Source organism: Poecilia formosa, unplaced genomic scaffold (assembly GCF_000485575.1).
Source record: "Poecilia formosa unplaced genomic scaffold, Poecilia_formosa-5.1.2 Scaffold0, whole genome shotgun sequence".
Taxonomy (NCBI): Eukaryota; Metazoa; Chordata; class Actinopteri; order Cyprinodontiformes; family Poeciliidae; genus Poecilia; species Poecilia formosa.
Genome location: NW_006799939.1, coordinates 4,854,835 through 4,870,174, shown reverse-complemented (window position 1 = coordinate 4,870,174; position 15,340 = coordinate 4,854,835). Strand labels below are relative to the sequence as shown.

The window sequence follows — 15,340 nt, the reverse complement described above, 5'->3', positions numbered from 1 at the left end:
AATAAAGGATTTCTCAACCATGCATGAAAAAAATTAAGGCAACTATCCAGGTATGTTTTTGAGGAAGGAATAGCATGATGTTAGAGCTCAAAACAGTCAATTTTACATAATACTGCCCTTTTACCAATGTTGCTGAATACAAATGCACGCCACACTTTTCAGATTTTATTCGTTAAAAAAGAGACGATAAAAGAGAAGACCACGCTCTTCCAGTTGTATGACGATTGTTAGACTATTACATGATACACCAATAAAATGCATGTTTCATCATGATAAAATCTGCAGTTCTTTCTATTAAAGTGAAGTGAATCACATGCAAAATGACTCCTGCCCTCAAACAGAGCCTAACAGTTTTATTTGTTTTAATCATTAACTGTAAGCCAGTATGTAGCATGATACAAGAGAATGCATGTCCGCATGTTTGAGAACCCTTTGCCCCCGCCCCCTCCCATCTAACCTGACGGCGCCCACGGGCAAGGTCTTTGTGATCTTGGAAGTATTGCGCAACTTCTTACACTTCTTGGTATAGAGCGACTGTACAGGCTGTGCTGCTGATTGCGCTGTTTGTGTGTAAGATCCTGTTAAAACATTGCTACACATTACACAGAAAATATGTTGCAAAAAAGAAAATGTATATCAGCAGCACACGCAACCCTGACTGTAGTCATAATAGTCATGCACAGACGTGCACCAACGCGCCTCTGAAGGCTTCATTTCTTGGCGGACTCGACGCTGCATTCCGCCCCACCCCTTGCAAAACATCATCATCACCGCTTCACCTCAATCAGGAAGCACGGATACGCTGTTTTTCTTTCTGTTTTTTAACTAACGGAGACACTTTTGGGGAGGAGGGTGAGAGCTGTAACCGCTTTTAAATCAGACAGGAGGGGGAGGAAGGCGCTCTTCTGAACAATGCTGTGAAAGGAAATATATATATATATATATAAACAATAATAATAACTCCACTGTGAACCTCTGCTGAAAGAAGACTTACAGTTTGGTCTACATCCAGTGCAAGACTCAACTGTGGATGTATTTGACACAGACTAACCGGAGAAGGGTATGTTGCACACAAACTGATAACATTCACTGTTGTGAGAAAGCAGTTGTTGTAGACAAACACATGCAAGCATGCCACGGTGATGTTAGTGCTGTTTGGTTGTAGATCTACATCTTTACGACCAGAGGTTACGTGGTGTAACCATAGTAAACATGTTATCCACGTCGACTTGTTTACGTATAGCGTAAAAGACCTTTAAAACTCTGAGGCGAAATGGGATTTTTAATTTTTTTTTTTGTGCTAATGTATTTATTTTTTAAATCGTAACAAGCTCAGTGTAAAGTGTCTTTAAGCATCTCACAGAACTGTCACAACGCTTGGTCTGTCATGTGCCACTGTGGTCCTCCCAGCTTTAACTTCCGCTCCGAACCTCCTTAACAAATCGCACAATTTAGCGATTGTTTAAGCTCTGCCGTTGAGCTTCAAAGTATTTAGAAAGACTAAGAAACTTTTGAGGACATATTTTATATTTCTTCAATTCGGCTTACCTTAAACCGTCGAAGTACGACTTCATTCGGGGATTTTTCTTGTTTTGTTATAGAATTCTGACTCGCTGCTACCGGAAATGTGTGCAAAGCTGGAATAAGTGGGCCAACAATCAGCTGTAACAATACAAGCAGTATTAAATATAATGACGTTTCTTTGAGCATTATTTGTGCCGATGTTTTTATTATTATGCGTCTAGTCATGCAGGGTATTAATCCTCCAACATGAGACATGAAATAATATTGTGAAGTTTCACTACGTCTAAATTTGAAAGATTTAAAACTGACTCTGGTGCTGGTGTTTCAGGTGGTTGTTTTTGGTTTTGCTTCTAACCAATGGTGCCCACATTTTGGTCATGTGCTATTTGCTATCCCGAAACAATATGCACACATTGTCAGCTTTATTCTCAAAAGCAGTTTGTAATGGGTTATTCTGAGTGTGTTACTATTTATAATCAGAATGATATGCAATACTCATTGATCTGTCATTTGAACTAGCGATGTTCTGATCAGGCTGATCCCAGCTGATACCAATTTCTGTATTTCTTTGGTCTTGCCATTCTAATTTTAACATAATCCATATTTCATACATAGAAGTGTGACGTGTTTCTAATGGATGCCTCTAACCTATGTCTGATTGATTTTAATAAACTCAAAACACATGCATCAAAGGAGATGTTTGATGGTTTTAGACAGCAAATAGTCTGATTTTACATGTGCTGGAAAGACGAGTAAAAAAAACATGTTTTCACAGTTTGACCTGCTGACTGCCAGATTGGAGGCGCTTGAGCAAAAAATGTCTGATTCCAGTCTGTTGCCAGTTTCTTTCTGCCTCACTAATAAGAGTGCTTTAGCTTTTGTTCTTAATAAATACTGTTTTCTTAAATCTGCCATGCATTAGACCCTTAAAGCATTGAAATTCATAGTATTTCTTCAAGAATTACAACCTATTTCTGTGTGTACATTTGAGTATGCACAGACATGTACAGCTTGAATCAGTGGGATATTAGTCAATTCAGGAAATATTAACATGACTGTATGTATTCTGTATTTTATAAGTATTATGAATGGATTCTTGCGGGGTATTTATCAAGCATGAGATTATAAACTGATGATCTATCTATATATCTAAAATTCTAAGATTCTGTTGATTGTCGTATTTATAGACGGGAATTTAAAGTAGTTGATAATTTTAAAGATTATAATGAATTACAAAAAAAAAAAAAATCTGATTTTTCAGTGTTTTTATCAGCTGCTCTCCAGTCTGAGCCGATGAAGGGAAAAATTGACACTCTGATCCGATCTGTTCGATTTGTAAATTGTTACTTTTACTTTTTGTGTTTTTCTAGAAAGTTGCTAACCTGTTATTGTTGTTATTGTTGTTGCGTAGTGGTGCAGGTTTGCGGCAAGCGGTGGACAAACTGGCTTGCTGTCAATCAGGAGGCTTGTCCGTTCAACATAAAACCTTTGAGAAACTAACCTTTGAATAACACTGTTACGCAACAATACACAAAAGACAAACACTCACCAGTAGAACCTACACCGGCTCTTTTGATTCACCTAAAATTCAGTCTGGCGATGACACTGATAGCGGACAAATCAGCCGAGTCTCTTGCAGCGAAGCCTGAAAATCACGTTTGAAATTTTAATACGGTAAACAACAGCGGTGGCAATAGCTGTTTCCTATTTGCTTATTGCGGTTGCTTTTCATGTGCTTTAAATAACGCACTCACACACGAGTGACTGTTCTTGGTCGAGCTACACAGATTTAGAGCCAAGCTGAAAACTTACAGCACTTTCCATTTCTTTGCAGATAGAGATATCTTGTTCGTCTTAGTGGCACATCGGGGAGCTTAATGATTGAAAGCGTTCAACATTTGCCATGACTTACTTCCATATAGTTGGGAGGGGGGGAGAACATCATAGTTTGCCCACAGCTACCTGAGCGGAGCGGGGAAGGCCGATAGAACGCTCTCCATTAAATTTCACAGGATTTGCCTCAGCCAGCGGGAAGAATGTCAAGAGGTGTGTGCTTACACAATCACATGCCTTGCTCGGCATTCCTCTGCTGCGCGGTCGTGTTGAAACCTTTCGCCTCCCCGTTCTCAGCTTTCTGTGCCGAGAGATGTTTGTTTTCCTCCTGCCCGCCGAGTGCACCACATCCACATGGTACATCTGCCGTTTACAGGTGACAAACTGAGGTTAGTTCACTTCCGTGCTCTCACGCTCGTACTCTTCCTCTTCTTGCTCACTTCCCGCCTTGTCTGCGTCTGTTCTTGTTCTTGGCAGACAGGTTGAGTTGCATTGCGCGCTGCAGGAACTCCACCTGTGTATCGCCACAGAGGCTTTGTTTGGATTTGCCCAAGGTGTGGCGCTCTGTGGAGCATTTTTTGCCATCGCTGGTTGTGTCGTGTTGTGAAGTATTGGCGTTGTAGAGTTAAAATGTCTCTACTGATTCATGATTATTTTTATTTTTTATATATATTTGGTGGTAAAAATGATCTTGTTTGACAGTTTGAAGTTTGTAAATTCAAACTTCAATATGGTTATAAATGTGAAGTGAAAGGAATTTCCTTTTTACTCTGACACCTACAGAGATATTCTCTGTAAAAGTAACACGACTCCCAAGGTGAAACATGGTGGTGGCAGTATCATGTATGGGTGCTCTTCTTCATCAGAGAGCGAAACCTGTCAAGAGGGGGCAAAGCACTTTAGATTAGGTTAGAGGTTCAACTCTCAGGGGGACAAAGACCCTACAGGAAAATTGTTTAGATTAAAGCAGATATATGTGTTACAGTGACCCAGTCAAAGCCCAAATTGAACTGGATTTCAACATCCCCTCACACAGTGGGATTTTCAGAATTTTGCCTACGAAGAGTAAAAAAAATAAATTAACCACTGCTGGTAGGTCCTTTGAACTGCTTAAACAGTTATCTGGATTCCTTCAAAAGATGTTTTGCAGCTGATGAAATAGTTTTACTTATTGGAAAAAAAAGTAGAAAAGACATTCTTTCAGCAGTCGGCGTTTTATTCACCACTGGGTATCGGTATGGTACTTTTCTGTGTTGGGTATTTCTCTTTTTGTTGAGAGCTGATTGAATCTGCTTTGGAGACCGTTTTAAAAAGTGACTCTTGATTAAGACAAATGATCTGCATTTGGAATCTCCTGTGACTTTTGTTTGTTATGTTTGACAAAATAGTCACAGCATTAAATTGTCTGTGAAAATTTAAAAAATAAATTTAATAAGTCACAGACTGTTCCTAGCACTGTGTAATGACTAATACATGAATAATCATGGCTGAATAATTAAAAATAATAGTGGATAAATGGCTTAAGACCATTTATACCACAGCAGGTATGGAAAACCACAAATGCTAAAATTAAATCATATACAAATCTATTAATCTCTTCATTTTAAATAAAAAAAAATATATAACTTTTTATTTAAGTATTTATGTCAGCTTGAGTCATGCAGAACTGATCTGACCATTCCCATAGCAACGATCAGAAGCAAGACATTGCGCACCAGAAGTCCAGTGAGTTCGAATCTCAAAGCATCAGTCAGGATCCAGACGGTTCTTGGAGATTCAGATTTGAGTGGAGCAATGATGTTTAGTTTTTCGAAGGTGCTCGTTCCCTTGTTTATCCCACTTGGTTGGGGCATTGGTTATGCTGTAACCACGGGGTTGAAGAAAGCGTACAATTGGTACTTTCCAGGAAAGGATTTTAACGAAGGTAACCATCAGGATGACAAGGACGATTTGTTTTGGAAAGGTCTTCCATCCAATACCAAAGAACAAACCGACCCGGCTGGGGAGGTTTGTTCTGAAAAGGCGACGGATGTCTGTGATGTCTATGCCTCAGACTCTATCTCGTCGTCTGTACGAGACAGTACAGAGGACGACGGTACTGTCTCTGGACAAACTGAGTCGGCTGGGGAGGTTTGCTCTCAACAACCGACTGAGAGTGTACAAGATAGTAAGAATCGTATTGTCTTTGAACAAACTGACCTGGCTGGGGAAGTTTGTTCGAAGACGACGGTACACTGTGAGTTTGAGAGTACAATCGCAGAAAAATCTAACCCGGCTGGGGAAGATTTGTCTGTGGCTGACGTCGCAGCCAAAGCTGTGGCTGAAGTGACAGCACAAGCTTTGGTTTTGTTGGTTCCATCTCTTTCCTTTACTACAGACAACATTTCTCTGAAGAGCACTTTTACTAGCGTCTTTCAAATCCCAAGTTCCCTGGATGGGGAACGTATTTCAGATGGAAATGGAGTTAATTTGTCCCAAAGAACATCTCTAAATGCTAAGATTACCGTTGCATTCGAGGTTTCCTGCTCCCATGGCATTAATTCAGTAGATAGAGTTGGCTCGGATATGCCAGATGTAGGGAGGACAGCAGCTGCAGAACAAGGACAAGCGGAGGAGAACTGAACTTCCTTAAGTTCTCCAACGAACTCCTCAACAGCTGGGTGAATGCTACATTCCAGAGTGTCCTAAACCTGAGCGTCACCAGACGGTGTCTCGCTCAGGAAAGGGTTTTTCTGGAGGCATCGTCCATCCAATGCTGTGGGAGTCTCATCCTCTCAGCTGTCCGTCAGCCCGGCAAACTTTTTGTCAGAAAGACCTATCCCCAGTTTTGAAGGAGCTGAGGGAGAAGAAACTGCCATCAGATATGGGAAAGGGCTACGAAATCAAATGTTTGCTGGAGTCTGTGCTGGTCTGGTTGGATTCTTTTGGTGGTGACGCAGAGAGAGCTATACACCAAAAACTCTTGCTCAAACTGTGGAACTACTTTCCTTGAGCTCCTGAACAACAGCCCCCTGGTTGTCCTTCCACCGGCAACGTTTCCAACCAACATAGTTTCCCTTTTTAACATGTGGTTGGATTTGGGGTGCAAACATCGCTCTTCAGGCTGTGGGTCAGCCTTGCAGAAAAAATATTGCCTGACTGATAACAACTTGCTGGTGTTTTTCTGCATAGGTTGACCAGGAAACACCAAGTAGTTTTCAATCAGACCGTGGGCGTGCCTGCAGAATGTGAAGGTGGAACGGAGAGGTACCACCTGTCCTCCGTCATCTGTGGGGATTCAAAGCTTACCAATTTCTACTGTTATTTAATAAAAGGAGAACAAACCACTAAGGCTGACAATGAACATGTCTTCATTGCAGACAGCGACAGCAGTAAAGACATGTCCCAAAATGGATTGATCTGCATTTACAAGTGAAGAAATGATGGAATGATGGGACACCTGATGTTTCTGTTTCTCCAACCCCTCCTCTGAAAGATGTTAAAGACGCCTTTGGAGAGGAGCTAAATATAATAAATTCAGAAGAAGAAAAAAATCCTAGAAGACCTAATTAGTAACTGTTTTGAGGCTGGAGAAATCTGACTGGGACCAAACATGTGTCTGACTTAAATTTATGGGACAGAAAGGTCAAAAGATTTGACAGGTTTCCTGTTTGCAGGTTTCTCTCCGGGTGCTCCGGCTTCCTGCCACAGTCTGAAATCACCACTGTTTAGTTAATTGGTCTCTAAATTCTTCTTAGGCATAAGTACAAACATTAATTTGTGAATAAAATATAAAAAAATTATATATATATATATGTGTGTGTGTGTGTGTGTGTGTTGCCCTGCAACCTTGGATGGCTGAGGGTAATGTACAGAATGATGTTCCCTCAACGTGTGATGCTGTGGTATGAGAAAGATGAGACACACACGTTGAGCTTCCTTCACATTCAACCAGAAGATTTATTCTTCTTGTGTTATAAACACACTTCATATACAACATACTTCATGTATCACATACTTCAGGTAGAGAACCATTAGCTTCGTTACATCAGAAATGACTGTAATATACTTTTAAACCAAACAATCATTCTTTTAACATGCATTATGAATTCTATCAAATTACACAATTAATTCACAAATAGATGTTACTTATCCAAACTATATTAATTTTGTGGTTAGTGCTTTAAATTCAATACCTTGTCCCCGCAATGCTCCTTTCATATTGTGTCTCGGTACTCAGCTTCACATACGTCCTAAATACCTAGTTTATCTGGTTTTTGCAACAAACCCATAAAAAATAAATAAAATTTGATTGATTGATTGAAAAAGAATCACATAAAATACAATAAAGAAACCAAAATAATGTATTTTGAGTGAGAACTCTCTCAAAAAGTGCAAAACACAAGTTCAAATGAACTCTGCAGTTCTTCAGCTAGCTCACACACGTGTAGAGGCCCGCTAGCTTTAGCCTTCATAACAAGTCCCGTTTTCGTACACAATAACAATCACAAAAGGAACTACGCGACTCATTAGTTGAGATTCGATTTAATAACCTTTTCAACTCTTCCAAGAAAACTACTGACCTGTGGTATGAGAAAGACGAGACACACGTTGAGCTTTCTTGACATTCAACAGGACGATTTATTCTTCTTGTGTGCTCAATCTTCTCTATGCCACCAACGGGACAGCGCCCCTATCGGTTGTGTGTGGAATTGCATAGGACTAACTAAAACGACACTAAAGAACTAATTCCAATAAGAAATTAAAGATACAAAAGTAAAAATTATGTTGGGGTGCCTATTTTCTTACTTATTCTTTTAATATACTATTGACTTGTTTTTCACCCCTCTACAATATTTGTTTCTCGTCACTGAAGCAAATAGAATATGAACGATCCATGACTTTAAAGCAGGGGTCCCCAAACTACGGCCCGCCACGTCGTTTGGTCCGGCCCCCTGAACAATGCCGGAGCCGGCCCGCCTCCTCATACCAGAGAGCATTCAGTGTTTTTTTTTCATATATTGTATTTTCCGGTTTATATGTGGATTTTACTTCAACCAACAGGGGGGCTCTTGAGCAGATGTGAAACTAACTTTCCCTCAATGGAATAGATACCAGTCAGTCCCAGTCACCGTTTCACTCACGGTTTTTTCCATTTGCATGCTGGGTAAAAATCTATCTAAAAGCGCGAATGTGTCGTCGACCCCCTCCCCCCCCCCCCCCTGTCGATAAGAATTTTCTAAGGTTTCTTTCTCCAAAAACCTAAGACCGGCCCCCGACCAGATAAAGGAACAGCTATGTGGCCCTCGCAGGAAAAAGTTTGGGGACCCCTGCTTTAAAGGATACGTACTAACCGAGTTTTGATGTTTGTGTGCTGTTACACACCTAGTCAAGTGATGCCGGGTTTGAACTGGGCCTCTTCTTTCTTGTCTTTTAAAATCTACTACTCTCAGAACGCCCCGTCTGTTTTGACTGGTCCAAAACTGATTGAATTTTAGCATGTAGGCATTTTACATTCATGTGTGACGTGCCAAACTAGCGAGTGTGTTGTAGAGCTGTAATTAGGAGATGTTTCACAGTCATGGTGTTCTGCAAAGGTGCAAAAGCTTTAGCAGTAATTGTGGAGTGGGAGGCAGAAACAAAGGACTGTTTACTGTGGGAGTTAACAGCTCTCTTTGGCATGGAGTAAGGGTAACAGAAATCCTAAAGGAGTATTATATTTTCTTTATTTTTCTTCCAGATCTAAATAAAGAGGCCACAGTTTGAATTTTCAGAGCGCAAGCCCAGAATGATGTGGCTGTAAATCTCCACCGAAGAGAATTGTGTCCATGCCCCCAGGAGGCACCCAGGCTGTCTCAGTAAGACTTTGAAAGGCGAGCCGGCGAGTAACACATCACAGCAAACATCGGTTTGAAATAACAGAGCAATATCTATACACATCATCGAACCTTCGAGGTTTTTATTTCCTCTCGAGCCTTTGTGGGGCTCAGAAAAATATCCCAGAGCAAAAAATGTGTGCAGAGTAAACAGTGGCAGCGTTACATTCCTCCTGCAGACGTCCAGCTGTGAGCGAGAACGAGAGCCAGGAAGCACCGCGGTCTGCTCGACGTCACCGATTTGGACAAGAGCGAACCTCATCTCCTTACGGTTAGAGAGCAAAGACACTTTAATGTTCCAGACAGACTGCTTTGGCCCGCGGGCCAAACATTGTTTATCTGCACACAGAAGCTGCTGCAGTCAGTCATGCCTGAGTGTACAAAACTGACAGAAACGGAAACTCATCCCCCAGCCCGGTCCCACGTACAGCTGTCCTCGCTTACTCACTCCAACCAGACTACCGCCGCTACCCGTGAGGAGTAGTGACGACGGCCATGATGATTAAGTGATTCTGGCACGACGAGCGTAGAGGCAGCAGCTGATTTTAGACGTCTTATCACATGGCGTTTGGTCTGGCTGCTAAACCTGCAGATGTGATTCCAAAAACTGTCACATTTTCTGCCGTATTCCTCACAGGGTCATGATTGTCTGAGTTTTTCCACACAATATGCTAAAGAAAGTCTAAAAAAAATAAAAAAAAAAGTAGGATTGCTAGCACGTGCTTGAGCTGTAACTTCGTTCAAGTGATGCAGTTGAACATTTTTGCGGTTGCACCAAAAACATTTAGATTTAAGTATCGTGCTAGTGAGATTGGTGATATGATTAATGTTAATGCTGAAGTTGATTCTGCCCCATTTAATCCACATGAATAATTCGAAGCAAATTAGTCCGTAAATGACTTTACATGTTAAATATCATAAGTATTAAACTCATGAAGATAATGACATGGGAAAAGCTTTCAAGAAGTGTGAATATAACCCCACTGTGGTTGTTCCTGTCGTGATTAAACTTATTGTATTGTACGATAAATCCGGTTGTTTTGTGGCTCGTGCGTTTCAGAAGGAATGCTGGGCAGTGACTGACATAACACATAAATTGTGCATCATGTGTGTTTGTGGCTTCAAGAAGACAATAGAGAAACGCCACCACACTTACGACTATTTAAACACTTTGGATTGCAGCCTGCCAGAGAATATGTGTCTGTAATTAAACTGCAGCCATAGTGGCTCTGCTGCAGTCGGCTTGTTGGTTGCTTTAGTAAAGTAAAGCTATTTTAAGCTATTTTAACCGAATATAGTGGCTACGATTGCTTTTGTTTGACTTGCTTTTCTAGAACTGTTTTTTTTTTTTTTTTTAGTTCCTAGCAAGAAATCCTACCTATTTATAAAAGCCAGAGGAAAGTAGGCATGAAGTGGTGAGAGATTGTCATCTTATGTAAAAATAACAATTTCAGGGTATATTCCATCCATCCATCCATCCATCCATTTTCTTTACCCATTGGAGTCATGTGGGGTGCTGGTGCCTACCTCCAGCTGTCTACGCCCTGGACAGGTCACCGGTCCATCGCAGTGCAGGGTATTTTTTGATTTCTTATTTATTAATTATTTGGTGTGCCATCGTTGTTGCTGCCTCTTGGCAGGGACTCCTCTGAAAAAGAGGTTTTTAATCTCAGTGTGTTTTTATCCTGGTAAAATAAAGGTTAAAAATATTAATAAATTACAGAATAAAAAAGAAATATAATTTGATAGAATTGTTTTCATTTAAAAACACAGATGGTTATAGACAATGGATGCTTGGATGTTGTATTATTTTGAATAATAGCCTGGAGCCAAAAATACAGACTATAATCACAGCTATCTAAAAGTACCTATTTCTCGGAATATTATCCTTTCTTGCTGCTCTGATCCTCATAGTGCAACATAAACTGGTGTAAGCTAGCATAATTAGCTCATCTATCTGCTTGAAACTGGTCTGTGATTGGTTGATTTGCCCTGACAGTGATGGGTTGTATTCATTGAGTTTCTGTCTGAAGACTTAACATGTTTTTCACCACTAGGACAATTTTCTGTCATTCCAGATTTGCCTTTATTGTAAGCAAAGGAACAGTGTGGTGGCCTTCTTTCAGCCAGCTGACCAGCTGTGGGCAGGAACAAATAGGGGAAGGGAAGAGCAGCGTTATTCTTTTCCGCACATCTGGAAAAATCTCTGGCTCTTCTGGAACTTTCCGAGCTCTCGCTGTAAAGAACGTTACGACAGATATCGTTTTGAAACCAACGTTGTAAAATGTCGGGGTGCCAAGAAACCAGAAATCGACCCGAAGCTACTTAAAATGCTTGCTCGTATAACATATCCCGAAGTTCAGAGCCTGACATTTGATGACGTTTGCAGCTTCTCTATTGAGCTGTTGTAAAGGAGAGGAATTTTCTGGTCTCAAGAGTTTCAATTTTATAATTGCTAACATATTCTTTTCCTATAGTTGTTGTTGTTGTTTTTTCTTTGTTGAGAAGTGCAAAAAGTCCTGGAGTGACAGGCAGTTTCTCTGGCTGTACGTAGCGCAGCCATTTCTACATCAATCCCTCGTCTACAAGAAAGGCAAATTCATCTGCTTTCAAAAAAAAAAACAACATAAGTTCATGGCACTGAATTTAAGTAGGTGCCACCCATCACTCTTGTTAGAATAATTCTGTTTTGAAACTATGGCTAACAAGCTGTGAGCTGCATATATGTCATGAACCAAACTGCAGGCTTGTTATGCCTCATTAAGCATCTCTAGTTTCACCACTGTTACTCTGTTGAAGCAAAATAGTTAAAAGGCTTTTTTTTTTTTGCAAAATAAGCATGTTTCCTCGAAAACTGATGCAAAACGCAGCTGGTGCTTTTTGCTTATGCATCAAAAATAAAAAAAATATAAATAAAAAAAAACTAATGGTGTAGGCGGCAGTAACAGCGCAATATTTATTACTAACTTGTCATAAAGCAGAGATTATTAGGAATACTCAATGTAAAGATGTCTTTTTCTCTTAAGGCTCATTTTGACTGTGTGTGTGTGTGTGTGTGTGTGTGTGTGTGTGTGTGTGTGTGTTTCCATCTTGGCTGCTTAGGTAGATTACATCCCTTGACGCTGAGCAGCTCCCTCTCCTGCTGCTGAAAAAAACCCATAAAAAAATCTCCACCCTCCACAACAGCGAAGTCTAGAACGCAAATATAAACCTTGATTAAAAAAAAATATATATATAGATAGATAGATAGATAGATAGATAGATAGATAGATAGATAGATAGATATTCTGAGGTCAGTTCAGTGTATATGTGTGTCTGGTTTTAAATAACCGGAATCAATTCTGACTCTTGAAAAGGAAGAAAAAAAAGAAAGAAAAAAAAAAACGAGAGCTCCTATTGGAATAACAATTGGCCAAATATCAGATGTCTTTTATGACAATTTTATTGTGGTTAACCTCTGACGCTAAATTAAGATCTATTCTAATTTAGAGGACTTTTATGGTAATCAATAAATCTTTGATAACTACTATCTGACCACACTTTAGTTCCCTATTATTGATGGCCTTATTATACCTATTATAATGAAATGTTATCGCTAAATATTAAATGTTTTTCTAAAAGCAGTTAAACCATGCTGTTCATCATCCAGTTATCTTCCTAACCTGCAGCATCAGCTGAATCACCTCCAATTGTTCTGATAATTGGTGATATGTAAACAGAAAGGCTGAAATTATTATCTCAATGGAGGTTCCTTAACGAAGATGTAGCTTGTAAAATGTCTTAAACTTTTAGCTTATTCTTGCACACACAAATACGAGTTGGCACGAGAGAGACATCCTTCTCTGAAAATCATTAAGAGCTCCACATCTTCTCCTCGGGGGTCAAACTTTACGGATCAATAACTCACAGAGGAAACATTGTTAAAATGCAAGGAGGACTTCTTTCGTTAGGTAGATAAGCTCCTGCTGATTAATGCTCACTGTTCTCTGTGCTGGACCCGTCACATTGGTGTCGTTGTTCAGCCACCTGTGAAACGAGCTCCGGGCTTTTCTTGGAATCTGTATCTTTATGCTCTGGATTACATCCATTGATAGAACCTGAAAAATAATACAAGTGTTGTGAAACCCAGACCAGTTTGTTTGTTAAAGCTGCTGTACAGAAACCCAAAGTTTCCCTTAGCAACATCCAGTGTTCGCTTATCGTGCAACTTCAAAACAAAAATGATTCGCACAAGCAGGCTGGTCACAAAAACTGATTTTGCTGGGCGATAAATTGTCATTGTAGTTACTGCAATACAGTATAGTATTATCGTTTCAATACAATTTTCAAGTAATATATTGATAATTGCTCGATAAGGCAAGTTTGCCCTTTCAAAGACTAAACTATCTTTAATTTAGTGCAGAACACTTAACACTGGACCTGGAAGACATTTTGACTATCCAAAGTATAGAAAGAACCAAAATCAATAAATAAAACGGATTATGGTGCAAATAAAACTGCCATTCAAAAAATATTAATCATCAGAGAAGAAATGATCAAACTCGTTTTAGTTTGTTACACAATTAATTGATCAATCAATCAATCAATCAATCAATCAAATTTTATTTGTATAGCACATTTCAGCAGCAAGGCATTTCAAAGTGCTTTACATAATTAAAATAAAAACAGCATGTGAGACAGAGAAAGAGATTTAAAAAACATAAGATAAAAACATTAAAATCACCGAAACAGTGAGAAAGAGGAAGACATTTTGAAACAGATTAAAAAAGATAAAAACATTAAAACCCGCACCCCTTTGAGGACTTCAGTTAAATGTCGTGAATTGATAAATTGTTTATTGCGACAGGCTTATGCACAAATTTGAATTCTTTTGCGATTTTTGATTTTAATAACATACAAGCTCAAATATGTATTCTGTAAGTTTACTTAGCAAGCTGTAAACTTAGTCACAAGCAACATTTAGGTTCGATTTCGGCTGGATATTTGTCTGCAACTCTTATCAGAGACGATAGAACTCATTTAAATTTGTTGCTTTCTGTGCACAGAATCCTACAAAATAATCCTGTATTCCATTCATTTCTATGTGATTGAGGCTTGATGGAGGCCATCAAAGAAGTACTCCAAAACTAGTCTGATGGTTGTTTAAGGCCTTCGTCTAATTGGAACACCTCATGTGACCGTCGGACTCGAACTGTATTTGATTACACTGTTTAGGAACAATGCAACAATCACTGAGGCTCAAGTTTATCAGAAACTGGAAGATGTCGAAACACAGTGAAGTTAATCTGACATCAGAGCGGCCTGGGAGGATGCCCGTTGATAAAGAAGCTCTCCCAAAACATCAACACCTTCATGAATAAGTGAAATTTGTAGCAGAAAAGTGTCAAACATGGAAATTTGGACATTTATCCAAATATTAGGATAAGAGAAAATTCACTGTGAATTCAATTTTGTGCTATGAACTACATTCACAAATATCATATGTATTTTAAAATGGCCAGAACATACAAATGGATTGCAAAAAGACCAAAACATGTATGCATGTCCATGTGCATGACTAGCATGCATGAAGTGCTGATGGCCTCTGTGGAAAACAACACAAAATGTTGAAGCATGAAGAGTTTAAAAACTGAACCTTGGAACATTTAAAGCAAGTTATAAAAAAATATATATATAGAAAATAGAACTGAAAGAATAAAAAAGTGAAAAAAAATAAATACTGTCCTTAAGGTTTGACGTCCCAGTTTGTTTATGCTGTATTGCTTTCCATTGTAACACCTGCTGACATTTGGCCTCATATCTCCTCAGACCAACAACATACTTTCACTTGCAGATTGCTGGGTGTAAATACATGGTTGTTTCTCATCTCCTCGTTCCTCCCCGGCTCCCGTCTTCCCCCAGACGTGCATGCAAACATGCCCCGCTTTCATTACGTAACCGACTTCCACAGTAGCTCTTAACATGGTGCTGTAACTGCAGGCAGTCGGAGGGTTAAAATAAGCTGTTGTTTGAAGGGCACAAGAGCAAACCTCGAGCAAAACAAAGGAGCCACACAATGGCAGGGGGGGCGTCACGTGTTCCAGTCAGATAACTAGGCACGTCTGCGTGTTTTGCAGCGATATGCTGCG

The 15,340-nt window shown here is 39.7% G+C and overlaps 1 protein-coding gene across 2 annotated transcripts in view; it reads left to right on the top strand.

Moving 5' to 3' along the window:
• Positions 1 to 747: 747 nt before the first annotated feature.
• mbpb (myelin basic protein b) overlaps positions 748 to 15,340 on the top strand; it is a 70,318-nt gene continuing 55,725 nt past the window's right edge. Inside the window, exon 1 of one of the 2 annotated variants that reach the window (XM_007559894.2) lies at positions 748 to 1,060. The gene's annotated coding sequence lies outside the window, so the exon portion shown is untranslated. Of the gene's footprint in view, positions 1,061 to 3,643; positions 3,747 to 15,340 lie in introns of those variants that run through there. The other variant, XM_016676548.1, reaches the window with a different exon arrangement.